This window comes from Apis florea, unplaced genomic scaffold, assembly GCF_048593485.1.
Source record: "Apis florea isolate Af1SG1 unplaced genomic scaffold, ASM4859348v1 contig_3158_pilon, whole genome shotgun sequence".
NCBI classification, from domain to species: domain Eukaryota; kingdom Metazoa; phylum Arthropoda; class Insecta; order Hymenoptera; family Apidae; genus Apis; species Apis florea.
Window position 1 is genome coordinate 2,597,491 of NW_028256713.1, and position 14,443 is coordinate 2,611,933.

At 39.5% G+C, this 14,443-nt stretch overlaps 1 long non-coding RNA gene and 2 other non-coding genes across 3 annotated transcripts in view; 2 read left to right on the plus strand and 1 right to left on the minus strand.

The window, feature by feature from the left end:
• The first annotated feature begins 3,421 nt into the window (after positions 1 to 3,421).
• On the plus strand, positions 3,422 to 3,494 carry TRNAV-AAC (transfer RNA valine (anticodon AAC)). The gene has a single exon. It is a non-coding gene; the product is annotated as a tRNA-Val (tRNA).
• A 402-nt stretch (positions 3,495 to 3,896) lies between these two features.
• TRNAV-AAC (transfer RNA valine (anticodon AAC)) lies at positions 3,897 to 3,969 on the plus strand. The gene has a single exon. It is a non-coding gene; the product is annotated as a tRNA-Val (tRNA).
• Positions 3,970 to 13,644: 9,675 nt separating this feature from the next.
• LOC105736897 (uncharacterized) overlaps positions 13,645 to 14,443 on the minus strand; it is an 84,061-nt gene continuing 83,262 nt past the window's right edge. Inside the window, exon 3 of the long non-coding RNA XR_015292448.1 lies at positions 13,645 to 14,258. This is a non-coding gene — a long non-coding RNA (uncharacterized LOC105736897). The remainder of the gene's footprint in view (positions 14,259 to 14,443) is intronic.

Sequence of the window (14,443 nt, forward strand, 5' to 3'; positions counted from 1 at the left end):
ATGCCGCGGACGCCTTCGATCCAACCTTCCATTTCGAAATTGATTTCGAGGATGTCAGCCGACCTGGAATCCACCCGTTTCCGTCCACGACGGAATTCGACCGCTTCACGACGCTTGAATTCGAGTTGTGCCGGGTATGACGGACGAACCTCCTTGTCGGGGATAGTAGGCATTGAATGTTGCATTCAACCTGATTTTAATCATAATTTTAGGACGAAATTTGTTTATCCTTTCCATTTCGAATGAAGAAGAATCTATTTTGAATTCGAGTTGTATAAAGTATGATGAATATAGATATTAGAAATGTTAAATGTCGCAGTGAATGAGATCATGTTGCGATAATTTAAGGCGAAATTTGTTTGTCATTTCCATTTCGAATTTTTTCCTACGAAGAAGATATATATATGTATCTATTTGAATTCGAGTTGCATCAAGTACGATGAAAAGATCTTGTTGGAGAAGCTTGTTAAATATTGCATCGAATATGGTTATATTATGGTAATCACGATGATTTCGAATTTTTTTTTACGTCGAAGATGGAGAAATTTAATATAACGATGGAGAAATTTAATGAATTGCGTCAAGTTTGAATTTTACAATTAATGGAAATATATTCATTCGTTATTGAACGTTGCATCGGTAATGATCGATATACGATTTAGAAAATATTGTACGACTTATTTTCTTATATTTCAGCGAGCCAGAAAATTTTTTAACCTTGTTTTTTAAACAAAAATGTTATTCGTGTTATCCTCTTAAGTTATAATAATTTTAACTTGGAATTTCATAAAGGATTAATGTATGATAGTAATAGGAGGTACGCATGATGTATGCAATTCTGATGTATGCAAATGAAGACTATTCTGAATATTTCAACGATAAACTCAACGTTGTTAAGCGTGTCTTATTCAGATAATACAGGATGAATTAAATTACGTATTGTTAAGATGTCTGTGATATTCGATTTGAAAGGAACGAGATGGAATTATTTATGGGAAAAAATATATATATAAAAATAGTAAGAGTAAGTTCAAAGTCGACCAAGGATGAAGGAAAGGCAGGTTGAAATTTGAAAAAAAAAAAGAGAAAAAAGAACGTGTCATATATTAACATCGTGGTTCCATCGTCTAAGTGGATCTTTCTCATTAACGCTGATATACTGGTTTCGTTTCTTTGCCGAGGATGTTTGAAGAGATGCTCGAAGAGCATTCGTTTAACCTTCTTCACCGATCTTCTCTTTCAGAATCGAAAAAAAAAAAAAAAAAAAGAAAATATCGATCCCAAAAGTAATAAAATTAAAAACCACACCATCTTTTACAATCGTATTAAAAACATTCCACGGAACACGCAAATTACACAAACGAATAAATTACTTATCGATAACCGAATAATAATAAAACGTACACAAAACACCCAAAAATTCCATATTCATCTCTCATCATGCACCCATAGCATAAGGTAAAAAAAAAAAAAAAAAAAAAAAAAAAAACATCTCTTCCCTAATCATCCACGCATCGATCGTTCGATTGACGAGAGCTGTGGTTGGTTAATAACAAGGTCTCCTTCACCGTGAATTCCTCGTGATCCAACCCCAAAGGCGGCCTTGCCCGTCACTCCTGTTACGTTTTATGTCATTGGGCTTTACGGGGCTTTCACGGTGGCCGAGAGGGTGGTCCGTCACGACCCGCACTGTGTTTATCGACTGTTGCCACTCGTTTGGCGCCGGCGCTTATATCGCCCCTCTCCCTCCCCACCCCGCGCAACCTTTTTAATCTCCCTTCTTGCTCGCTGCCCCCTTTTGTTCGCGCCTCGTCGTCGATTTCCTCTCCCAGCCAAATTTCCTTTGATGTCGATGATCGACTCGTGAAACGTGTTGCGCGCAGTTTCTCTTTGATTCTGGAGAAAAAAAATTAGCAGTTCGAGGGAGCACGGGCTATCGATAGCTTTGAATAATTGTTGAAATTAGATGAAAAGTGGGTGTTTCGTTCGACGAACGCGTTTCGAAGGATTCCTCGCATCGTTGCTATGTGAAGATATCTCTACGTGGAGTATGGATTTATTCTTCGAACGAGTCGATGCTAATTTGATCGAAGGATGCGTGAAAAATTTGCGACGCGAAAACAAAACACTTTTCTCTACTACGTTATTAACGAGTTCCGTCCGCGCATTTGAATTAAACTAAACCGAAGTACAAAGGATATTTTTTTAAAAATCTTTAAAAGGCCCCGAATTCCAAAACAGAATCACTTGACCCAGAAATAACTCTCTTTACAGAAACAACGTGTTTTGAACGAAGAGACACGAAACAACCAGTTAAACGAAACCAACCGAAATATAAGATGATTTTAATTACAGTTTCATCGCACTTGTTCAAGTATTTCTTGCAAATAATCCACGAGCTTTCCACGTCCGTTAACAAACAACGCAAAATCGAAGCAACAAGAACGATCGACAAAACCTTAAAAACACGAGTCGCGCAAATGAACCTCGATGAATTCAAATCCAATTCTCTCCCTTTTTCCTTCCTGCATCTATATATATATATATAGATATATATATATATATTCGAGCGAACTCGCGCAAAGTCGGTGGAGCACGAGCTAATATTTACCAGGAGACCAGAGACGCGGCGGATTTTCGTCCTTTGGCAAGGATTCCTTCCCCTCCGTGGATCGCGATGGTGGATGCAGCGGGTGGGGACAGGACGCGAGGAGGTTTTTCGGGACGAGGATACGAGGCGCGCGTGGGAGTGGAGGCCCGTCAAGGACAATAGAAGGCCCGTGAAAGGATCAGAGGAGCAGGACGCGGTGCTGGTCCCCCGTGGAGCGTGGCGGTGTTTTGGTGCGGTGCGCTGATTGGTCGGCAGGCCGGGTGGATCTTCGATTTACGATGCTGGTGCGCGCCGAATGACACGCGGCTTCCTTCCAGCGCCGATTTCGACCCCTGCTGCTCCTCTGTTCGGCCTCTTCCGTGATCCGGAACTAATCTCGAAACTTTCTCAAGGGGAGGGAGAGGGGGGACGATGAGATCTCCCCCTCCCCCCTCTTTCGTCCTCCGCTTTCGAGGAGGAATTCTCCGAATTGATTCGATAAATCGAAATTTTGAACGAACGAATGAATGGACGAATCGTAGACGAGGGAAGAATCGAGGGAAAAGGAAGATTTGTTAATGATGGTTATTTATTCGTTGTTGTCGAGCAATGTGGAGGAATAATAAAAAAGGAGGAATTAAATTAAACGAGAGGAAGCGGCGTTGTTCGAATCTATCGAAGGAAAGATTGGTAAAATGTGCGAGGGGAGGGGGAGTTGGTTTTTGATTTTTCATTTTATAATTGAAAACGGCGAGGAAATATTATTATATTCAAAGGAAGGGACGAGTTTTTGCAAATGCAAATTTTTGTTTCTTCGACTCTCGTCATCGAGTTTCCGTGGTGTAGTGGTTATCACATCCGCCTAACACGCGGAAGGTCCCCGGTTCGATCCCGGGCGGAAACATGTCTTTTTTTTTATTTTTCTTATTTAAAAATATTACTACAGTTTTTAAATCGAGATCGATGCCTATATCAAATTATTGTTTCATGCTTGAAATCTATTTTTGAATCACTTGAGTCTGAATGATATCTTCAATAATATTACGATTCAATTACGTTCTAACCGATATCGATTTACTTTCACCACTTTTCATTCCACATTGATGCGATATCGGCGACGTTCACTTTTTAAAAATTTACACGATCGATATCCTGTTGCACGATATTATTTAATATCGGCTTCAATCATTAAATTAATATCGAAATCGCGGGTGATGATGTGATAAACAAATTTTAAAAAAATACTCGATTTAAAAAATGAAATGGGAAGTATTAGTACCGTGTTGAAAGAGCTGCTCCCAACTGCGTTTCCGTGGTGTAGTGGTTATCACATCCGCCTAACACGCGGAAGGTCCCCGGTTCGATCCCGGGCGGAAACAGTTGTTGTTGCGTTTATTTTTGCAACTCAATTTTTTCATGAATTTATACAACGACACACGTGCAACAATTGCAATCTTGGACAATTTTGATTTATTAAGAAACGTTTGCAAGCGTAAGTTCAATGATCGCAAACGTCGAATATCTCTGCAAGAGTTTCGTTAAAAACAGGGGACGCAAAACGCTTTTCCTCGTTTTAAACGCGTCCCTTTCCGCGTTAATCGCGTTTCATTCGCGAAATTATGCACACACGCAGCAAGAAAACTTAATTCAAATCAATACTTGTTTCGAATTAAATATCTACCAAGATTTTACGCGTGTATTAAACGATATTAAACGATAGTTAATCGTTAATGAAAAAGATAAAAAAGAAATAACAATAAAAAAATTTCAAGAATATTAAGAAATTTTTCAGAACGAAGGAAAAAAGAATTTGTTTTTCCCTCTAATGTCAAACTTTCTTCTTCAATACTTTGGATATTTCGCGCATTATCTTTATATACGTGCCTAAACTTTGCATAACAGAGATCTCTTAAAATCCTTCTTCGATGGATAATTTTCGTTTATATCTTTCTTTCGTAAAAAAAAAAAAAAAAAAGAGAAAAAAAAAAGTATAAAAACGATACACGCAGAAGAAACCAGAAGAACACCAGAGGAACACCGGCAGAAAATTCGAGGCCGCGAATTATCCGGAACAGAGGCATCGTCCCGGCGAGCGAACAACAGAGCGGGGAGGGAGGGAGGGGGTTGGTTGGTCGGTTTTCGAGGGTGGAGCGGAAAGATATCGGAAGGAAAATCGGGCCATGAGCCAACCACCGAATCAGGCGGCCGACTGCTAGCTAGTATCGAGGTCACGACACGTTATTTCGAGACCTCTTTCGCATCGGTGCTGGCTGCGATGAAAGAGTCCGAGATGATTAACTGTGACCGGAGAAAATGCTGGTAAACAGGTAATAAAGAGGGAAAATATCAAGCAGGAATCGGTGGGATAAAAAGGGAATATAGTTTCTCGTCTCTCTTCTCCGCGAAATAAAATAAAATAAAACGTGTCCTCTTCCGATACTTTTGACCCTGGTCTTTTCACATTTCGCGCAAAATATACGGACGGTATAATGAAAATTTTATGTCGCGTTGGATTCACGGACGAGAATTATATTAAATTGTAACGTAACATTTTCACACGTGCGCGAAATAACACGAGGGATCGTACACGTGGAATTTCAGATGGAAATTATTTTGAGAAATTTCATATTTCAAAGGAAAATTACTTTTTTTTATACTCTACAGTAACAAATTGATTTTAATCTGTAACTAGCACGTCGAGATGAATTATAAGTAACCTAAAATGACGTGAAATAACGATACAATTTTATTTCCTATCGATCGAACTCTCCTCGTAATGCAAAGTTTGACAAAAAGAAAAGAAGAAGAAGAAGAAGAAGAAGAAAGAAAAAAGGGCAAAAAAAAAAAAAATGACCAATCTAACAAAAAAGTCAAAGTCATTCGCAGTGCACCCGATTTAATACCACTGTTAACGCACCCAAAAAGATTAGCAAGTGTTGGATTTATCGATGATCGGCCGATTCACCGTGAAAGTACAACTCGCCCATCTTATCGAGAAGCAACGCCAGCATCCGAGCGTTGCAGCGCTCGATTACGCCTCCTCGATCGCCTCGAGTCACCCCGTAAATATCGCTGCCCGATCTTAATAAACCAGACCGGGGTACCGTTCCCCGGTTTTATCAATCGAACGACGAGGGAACGCGATTCGTGGAAGCCGATACGACGAAATACGCGAGTGACGACTCGTCGATTCATTTTCTTCCGCCTTGCGATACGATAAAAAGAAACGGATTTACGAGCTCGCATCGATACGTGAGGCTGGTTCAAGCTGAAGATACCGTTTTGATACAACGATTAAGATATATTTAAAGTGTTTAAACCAGTGCTATTCCTTTTTTCTTTAATTTTTTTTTTTGAAATCCCAGCGTTAATAAAGTAAGTCGATAAGTGTAAGCGTGCGAGGAAAAGTTTAGGATTCTGAAGAAGTTTCTGATTAAGGTGTATGTATTTAAAGCAGTGCTTTTTCTTTCTTCTTTTTTTTAAATGTTTTTTTTTTAAAATCGCAATCACGAGTCATGGCATTAAAGTAAGTCGAGGGATAGGTCCGATATTTTCGAGGTGATTGCGTAAGTGGATTATTAAGATATAGGATGGAATAATGGAAATTTGTAAAGAGTGTTAATTTGTCAAATTGCGTTCATACTCGTGGGAATAATTTTTGATATATGAAAGTAGAAGTTTCTCATACACGAGATATCGAAATTTAATTGTTACACGTTTTTGCACAAACGTTTTGCGTGAACACGATTTGCTGCATAACTGGAAAACAAACGTATAAAACAAACTTTTCAGCTCTTTCAACCATCGCGAATGCGAATCGGCCATATTCAACATTTAACTTTCATATAGAGGATTTAAAATAAAATACCTCGCGCCGTAGCAATGAACAAATTGAATACACCATCAATATTTCACGCGTTCGAAGCAAACAATATTGAAACCAACGCGCGATCCTCTAACGGTAATAAATATCTATGCATGAAACTTTCAAACTAGAAAACTATACGATCTATAGATCGCGTTACAAATAATAAATCATCGTGAAATATAGCTCAACTCGATTCATTCTAAATTTATATACTTTCCTATCAACGCTCTCTGTATTACATAAAAAAAAAAAATCCCAAAATTTGAACGGAAAGAATTAATAAATTTATCGTCGACGTAAAAAAAGAAAAAACCGAATGTACGTAAAAGTTAAAGAAAATATTTATTCCCCAAAAAACTTTGAAATTTGAATCCAATTATTCAAATGTATCCACGATCGATTAAACGACGTGGAAAATACTTTTTGTGCGACAAAATTTTATTCTTCCTTCGTACAAAAATCCTGATAAAAATCCTGTTTAAAAATAATTACTTCGATATAAATAAACTTGATGGATCCCGAGCAACGCAAACATCCTCGAACAAAAATTCATTAAGCGTGTCGCATAGGTTCCAATTAAATAATCCTGAAACGATGTAAAAAGAAAGAGAAAAGGTTTTGGAGGGATCGAAAGAAGTGAGAAGAAGGCAAAAAACGTTGTAGGGGGCGCGATCGATATCCCGACATCCTGGCCCACGCGTGAAATCAATGCCTGCTGGCGCCGTTGAGGGCCGGTCACCATATTGCGGCCGGTCGAATCACGAGAAATCTCAGAAAAAGTTGGATCATCGCTCTACGTCGTGTGATGAAATGATTCGATGAACGAGGATGTAAAAGGATTGTAATAATTATTTATTTACAAGTATATTACAACAATAGTGTCTATACGGATATTTTACAGACGAGTTTATCGAGATTAATCTTAACGGCATTAGAGAGCATTTTATAAAAAGTTTTGGGAAAAAAATAATACGAAAGCTTTGAAAGCAACGATACTCAATAATGACAAAATTCGTGAATTTCATTATTGTCAAGCCCTTGGAGTATTATAGGTGTGTATAGTTGTATGGCGAAGAGGAAGAATTTCTTGGCAAGTTGTCAAAATAAATGTATTCTTTCGAAATTAATGGAATCCTTTTTTATTTCTCGCACATAGATTGAGCGATTGAATAATTCTTGAAAGAAGCGTAAAGGTTTGAGTGAATTGTGTATTAATATTTTTCCAGAATGGAATTATTTATTAGAGGAGTACAGGTACATTTACGAAAGTTTAAAATTATAAATCTGTAAAAGATTCATACGTTCGAACGTAAGATTTATTTATACGATATATCTTTCTAAAGGACATGGATAAAAATGGTGAAGATCGTAAATCTAAAAACGATTTGTTAAATTTGTTGCGATGTATCTTCTAAAATAGAAATTTAACGGTCGTGGATCGTAAATTAAAAATTGTTTTCCAAAATAAAATTACGAGTCATGAAAACGAAAAGTGTCAATTTTATTTGATTTTTAATCAAAGAAATTAAGCGAATTAGCGACGAAAGTTCATCAGAATCACAAGTTCATCACAATCGCCATATTGAAAAAATGCGGCCGAAATTTCTGCACAAGTTTCCTTCACTTTAATAATCCACGAAAATTCGATGCTTTCTTGCAATTAATACTCATCACTTTATTAACAACTTTCAATCCTTCGTTCGATTCCTTCATCCCAAATTTTAAGTCCCTTTTCAAACACCTCTTCCTATATTCAACGAAAGAAACACTTATTTGCTACAGAAATGGATGATATCCCTCTCGTTCACGATTTTCAGTCCCAAATTTTAATTATTCAACTTCCGCCAGTCAACGAGCGAATTACCCAAATAGACAAACGAAAGCCAAAAATTTTCTTCCACTTATTAGAGAAATGGATGATCTTCCTCTCATTCGCAATTTTCAATCCTCTTGTTGGAAGCTATTCAACTTGCGCCAGTCAAATTACCGAAAAAGACATTTTTCGGTAGAAAAATGAACGATCCTCCCTCTCGTTCGCAAATCCTTTCAATCCCAAATTTTAATTACCCAAAAACTTGAGCCATTCGACGGAGCAGATTGTTCAAAGGGAAGGCAAAAATGGATCATCCTTCCTCTCGTCCGCACAATTTTCAATTCCTTCGTCCAATCCAAATCTCTTGCTGGAAACTATTCAACTTGCTCTCCGTTCAACGGAGACGAGAAAAATTAAGCAAAAAGAGAGGGTGGGGGGTGAGAGGAAATCGCGTGGAGATTATTAATCTAGAGCAGAAAGGGAGGATGATATTAATATCGGTAGTCGCGGGGAATCTGGAATCGGCGATATATTTCACGGCGTGACTCGGAGTTTCGAGGCGAGCCGCCGCCGCCGCCGCCGGAACCGGTTTTTTTTACGCTCGGCGCGCCGCTGCGGTTGCGCCCGCTGAAAATTCTCGAAGCAATGGCGCGTGTCGCGTGACGAGGCGGACAGATACGTCCGCAAGGACGCGCTTAAACGCGATTACGTAAAACGACACTTTGCTCCGTCGCGAATCGACGAAGCAACGTCGCTACGAAAGCTTACGAGAACCTCGTTTTTCGATAGCGGAACGCTTCGAAACGCGGGAGAAATTTCGAAAGCTGTATTTGGAAGGAATCGAATTTCCACGAATACGATGGATTTTTTTTTTTTTTTGCAAAATATCTTCTTTATATTTCTAGAAAATTCGAGTGTATTTGAAATTTGCACAAGGAATGCGTACAGGAATAACGCAAGAACGAGGAGGGATTGTGTAGAACGCAATTACAGTTACAGTCGAGGATGAAAGAAAATCTTTGTTTCGAGGTTTTGTTCGTCGTTTCAGGCGAGGATTGATTTTTTGAACAAAAATCCGCAGTCCAGCAATTTACATTGGTAGAATATCGCGTGCACAGGGTACGTTTTATCCACGAGGATCTTTATGCGAGGATTCCATCCTTGATACACCACCACTATCGCTTCATTCTGAAAATGTCAGCGTTGAACTTTTGGCACGGTACCAAAACCGCACTCCCTGTATTTTGCATATAGATACAACTGCTTAACTTTGCCCCGATTAGATTTCTGGAAAATCAAAGCGTCGGTATACGCGTTGTTCTTCTCGATACCAATTCCATTATCGAACAAACTTAACGAAAAGCTCTCTAACAACTCCGTTTCCAATTACGTTATTAACCGCCTGAAATCAACGATTTCAAAGCGAACAAATTCTCAGAAAACAAAAGATGTTTCGCTCGAATCGAAAAAAGGCTTGAAAGGACGAAACCTCGACCCTCCTTCCTACAACCTCCTCTTTCTCGAATTTATTCCCGAAACGCGAGTGCAGAAGAGACGCGGGTAAGTCGAGCGCACAGAGTTATCGAAGGAGACTGGCGAGTTGAGGAGCGGAATTCGTGGGGCAAAGTCTGAATTCCATCGGTATTGGGGACAGCTGAATAAATTGCGCGACGATCGCAGCCGGTCGCACGCCCACTCGAGTGGACGCGCATCGGGGCGGCCGATTATCTTTTAGTAGCCGATAACAGTATCGGGTATGAGAACGTGGATCTACCGGGTGACCCACGCCACCCATGCCGCATCGAGCGAAATAATGGCTCGCGTCGCTCTCTCCGCTCGCCGCTCTCTTCCTCTTTTTACGACCGTTTAGACCTCGAGTCGTGATAGAGGCCATGGAAGAAGGTGAAGGAGAGGCTATTCAACCGTTTCTTCTATTCTACTTTTATTCGATATTTCCCGCGCAAATCGATCGGGCCACCGAGTTTTCTATAATTTTCCAATTCAATGACTCGATGACGTTGGGGGAACGTAGAAGAAGAAGAAGAAGAAGAAGAAGAAGGAGAAAAGCGAAAAGTTGTTCGTTGGTAATTATATCTTCTCGTTTTGTCGAGATTTGTTTACGCCTGAATTTTCGGAAGTTTTTAACTCTGAGATTTCTTGGTCTCGGCCAGTTCATAAGATTCCTTAGGAAAAGGACAATTTCCCGGGACAGGAAACTCGAGGCTAATGATAACTTCCGTTCTCCCTTGATAAATCGGCCTCCCAGCCGCCCTTTATGTTTGTACAACAACTCGAAGGGACTCGGTCTCCCCGTTTTACGCGTATTTATTTGTCGCCGCAGAGGGATGCGGCGATTTATGACGCCACTTCGAGTGCTGCTTCCTCTCGTTTGGGCCCATTAACGGTGTTAAGTAGAAAATAGATTATTACCGAACCACCGGATCCATTGTTTCGCCGATATCACATTTCAAATCAATGTTCCTGTGTATAGATGTATTCAAAGATACAATTCAATATCGATTAAACCAAAATTCATCGAATAATATCCATAAAAATCCATAAGAATCTCGAGAAGATCTACGAAAATCGTAATTCCTTAGATCGATAAAAAAAGATCGGAAAAAGGAAGATACGACAATAAAAAAAAAAAAAATAAAAATACAAAGATCCTAGAAACGAATTCGATATTGATTAAACTAAAAACTCTTCGAATAATGTCGAGAAAAATCGGCCTAAGACTCCACGAAAATCGTAATTCTTTAGATCGATAAAAAAAGGTCGAAAAATAAAAATAGAAAGATCCTAGGAACGAGATCCTCGTTCGCGAGTTAATGCTCGATAAATCCACGGAAATCATGGGAAACGGCCAATTCTCAGCATCCGGTGACTTCCAATTACGTCGCATTGTGTCCGGGAATCCTCCACGTTCCATGCGTCAAAGAAGCGCAGAGCGGGGACGAAAGAAAAAAAAAAAGGAAAAAAGAAAGAAAGAAAAAAGGAAAGAGAAAAGAAGAAAAAAAGAGAAGGGGAAGGAGAGAAAAAAAATTGGATCGTGGCATTGGAAGAGTGACAATAAAGAGGAAGGGGGAGGGGAGGGGAGAGCAGTGGTGATCGCGGTGGTGCGTGCGAGTGAAAGTGGGCTAACTTTTTGATGCGCCACTAAATAAGGGTTCGACACAATTTGTGACACATGTCACTCACACCGGGGGAATCCCCGTTCCTACGGTTCAAAAAACAATCCCGCCGGTTTCTCACGCGGAAGAGAGAAAAAAAAAAAAAAAAAGAAAGAAAAGAAGTTCCGTTTCGAATTTTTTCGACCCACGTTTCGATCTTTTTTTATCTTTTATGAATTTTCGATATCTTCTATCTGCGTCTTCTCGACTTGCGATTTCCGCTTCAGATTTAAACACAATTTATAGATAGAATTTACGAACTTTCCATTCTTTCCATCATGTTCCCATTTTCATTTATTCACTAATTGCAACTATACGTGTCGAAGTTGCAAGATGCGACTTTTATATCTCCAATTATAATTACGTGGATTTGATAAAAGTATCGAGAATCTTCCTTTCCTTTATCACTACACGATGCGTGTATCGAAATATTTAAAATCTCGAGAAATTTTTATTATATCATCCTCTTGAATCTTGCTAGGGGATAAGACTCGACATTGCAAACTCGAAGAAAAAGAAAGAAAGAAAAAAAAGAAGAAACAAGAGAATAGAGAATAATTAGGGCGCAACAACAAGGGCGCAACGAGGATAAACGAAGGAAAAGAGCAATTCTCGCGCCCTTCGTCCCCTCTCCTTTTTTTCGCCGTCGTCGTCGTCGTCGTCGTCGCGGTGCCCCGATGCTCCCTTCCTCCACCACCGGTGATCTCACGAGATTTATTAACACGCCTCGCGGGGATACAGAACCGCGTTGCGAATTACGGACGGTCAAACCGCGTGAACAAACCATCAGCGATTCCTCCCCGCGTGTAAGTATGCACACGTACCATGCGCTGTTATTTGCACACAATGCTTGACTTATGAAAAATATCTGTATTAAATAACCCCGTTTTCGACGTGGACGTCTCATTGTTCCACGCGGAGTTAAATTACGGAGGGCGGCCAGTCAGCCTCTCTCCTCGTCCTCTTCTCGACCAGGCTTCGAATTTTTTCTGTAAAAAATTTTGAACGAAAGGAATCGAAGATTCGAGTTTCTTTGCGATCATTTTTTAATGCAATTCTCGTCGTCTTTTCGATGATCGTTGACACGAAGCTTGGAATTTTTTGTGTAAAAATTTTGAACGAGAGGAATCGAAGATTTGAATTTGTGGATTTTTCTGGATCGTTTTTTCATACGATTGAATGAATAAAGGTAAGAGAGATTCGTTTCGTGTATCTTTGGATATTTTTGCCATGCGCATCTCATAAATCCTGTTAAATACCGTTGCTTGAACATTCGTCGATTCGATTTTCGCAAAGGGAATAAAAATTCTGAGAATTAAATAATCGCTGCACATGTTTATTATATACAAATTTATTGTATACAAAGCGTAAAATGAGGAAGCGTTTGCTTCGAACACTTTGATTCGCTCGTACATCCGTGTCTATATTCCGTTTCCCAAAGAAGTTAAGTTTGCTTCGAACGATTACACATTCACTCTTACATCGTGTCCACGAGATTCCATAGAGATTCTTCGTACTCGAACTCACATTGTACATGTCGTACAAACGAAATAAACGAAAAAATAAAACATATATATATATATAATTTTGACAACGATACGTGTCGAGTTGAAACGAAGCTCGAACGAATGATGGTATCGCGGATGGGTCACGGTTTTATCGGTCAGAAAAAGGTGGAGAGCCGTGACAAAAGGAGCCATAACGGAACACCACGTTTGCCGGCCAAAGACGAGCGCGCGTTAACGGTGTCCGAGGTTTCACCGCGCTAAATACGCGGCCGTTTCTCTTTCTTTCTCGCTCTAAACGTCGCGTTAAACGTCGATCCATCCGGCGCCTCCTTTTCCCGGAGGCGGCCGAAAATGAAAAGGAGCGGCGTGGAAAAAAGGGGGAGTGTGGAGTGTTGGAAAAGGAAGCGAGGGTTGGGAGCGAGAAAGGAACAGGGGGTGAATCCTCCCCTGTTCACTGTGGGAATTTCTAATTGCGGGGCCAATGTCAGGAATACGGCAGTGAAGAGGGGAAGGAATGAGATTGTTTATTAGGACTTAATGTTTAACAGATTACGTAGAGATGCGTGGATCTCGTAATTCTTTGAAAAATGTTAAATTGTTTCCCTCTTTTTCTGACATTTCTTAGATATGTCTTGAACGATCGAACATGATGAAAACTTCGAGTTTCGGATTGAAAAAGAAATCGAACGATCCAAGTTTCAAATCCTTTATTTTCCAATCGGTAAACTTTTCGACGATATAATAATTTAATTTTAAATTCCATCCAAGAAAACAAACGAAGTAAAAAGAAAAAAAAAAAGAGAGAAAATTAATTCATTGCGCGATTATACTCGCAACCTTTTTTTTTTCTTTTACCTTTTCGCCAAAAGAGTCGTGAATCCACGTTTTCGCAAAAAAAAAAGCTAGAACAAAAATACTTCTAAAAATGACAAAGAAAAGAAACATTTCGTACAGAGAGAAAAACTAGGGAAAAAAGAGAGAGAGAAATCCAGCGTTATTTGCGGCAAAAACTAAAAAAAAAAAAAAATTGAAAAAAAAAAGTCGAGGGCATCTTTTAACGTAATAATGAAAGGGTACACAGTGGGGCCGACAAAGGAGAGTCGGTCGCTGTCAATAAAACTCCTTTAGTTGAGCGGCGGAGGCCGCTTTAATTAAGCGCATTCGTTTTAATTCGACTTAAAAGCGGCTGTTTAATTTGATTTTTCTGAGTCACGATAGAATCCCGGCCCGATGCCTTCTTCTCTCCTCTTTCCTTCCTTCCTTCCTTCCTTCCTTCGACCTTGATTTATCGAATATCGCTGGCCCACTGAAAAATAAAAAGATAGTGGTGAGTGGAAAAATGGGGGGAACACGTTGAACTTTCATGGTCATTATCGTACAAAAAGTAGAATTTATCGAGACAATTTGTCAAAATCTTCCACTTTTTATTCTTCTTCTTCTTCTTCTTCTCGTCTATCTTTGATTCGATCGAGTCAACAATGCGATTGTTCA